Genomic DNA, 1,213 nt, shown 5'->3' with positions numbered 1-1,213 from the left:
AATGCCAGTATAGGTGTTTTGTTTAGTACAAATAGCACAACTGCTGCATTTTTTAAGTACATGTATTTTCAAAATGGACCAACATCAATCTGTTTAGCACAGATTGAACAATTAAAGCACAATTGCTGCATTACGTAGTTGTATTTTCAAAATGGATCAACATCAATATCTTAAAAAAAGTAACATTTCCCCCTATATCAATTTTTCAAAGAAAAGAACCTAAAAGTGTATACAAAGTGTCTGCTAGGATAAGTTTTAATGAGGTACTATGTGGTTATTGGCAACCTATCTGAATGTACCTAAAAGATTTAAGTCACATCTGTGTCAATTTAATGGAAGATTTTGTTTATTCTGAGTAACCCTTATGTTTTTTATCAGTTGTTTAAATAAATCTAACTATATGTTTTACTCAGTTTTGAAGGATGGTTTCCATTTTCTTGTTTATTATGGTTTAGATTTTGAATTACATGTGGAGTACCATCTACGTTACAGTGCTTGGGCTTCAAAAAATCTTAAGCACATTCTATTTTCATTAATCTTTTCCAAATGAAGATACTTAATCTTAAACCTGAGAAAAAGACAATTTACAGAAGGTACATATCATTGGCACTAAAACAAGCAAAGCATCTTACACAAAAAGGACCTGGACACAGAATTTAATATCTTCTATCTCTTTATTTACATATGCACAGTCTTAATAACAATGCTGCCATGTACCAAAAACAGTAAATAAATAAATGTCATTTTTTTGTGTTAGCAGCATCACTATTTACAATACAGCAAGATATAAAACAGTACAGTACTATCATCATAGAATTTACAAGGTAACAAGGAATTTACAAATACTCAAATACTACAATAAAAGATAAACAAACATTCTGGACAAATAAAAATAAAAGGCAATTTTACTTTGAACATGTCAATATTATTTAACAAATAACATTATTCAACATATACATAATACATTTACACAAAGAAATTAAACACATCTCAATGAGAAGACCTGCATCCTTTTTTTTAAATACAGAGGTAATAATAGCTCTTTCTTCATACAACTATATACTGTTCACTTTTCAACAGTATAAACTGGACTACCTTTTGTAACTTTTCTATCGGATACAAGATAACTTCTCATTCCAAAATACTTCTCAATAAATACAGAAAATACTCTCAAGGTTGATATTCGTTAAGAGATACTGAACATATTCCTCTA

Source organism: Penaeus monodon, chromosome 34 (assembly GCF_015228065.2).
Source record: "Penaeus monodon isolate SGIC_2016 chromosome 34, NSTDA_Pmon_1, whole genome shotgun sequence".
Classification (NCBI taxonomy): Eukaryota; Metazoa; Arthropoda; class Malacostraca; order Decapoda; family Penaeidae; genus Penaeus; species Penaeus monodon.
Note: the sequence above shows the minus strand (reverse complement) of the source record.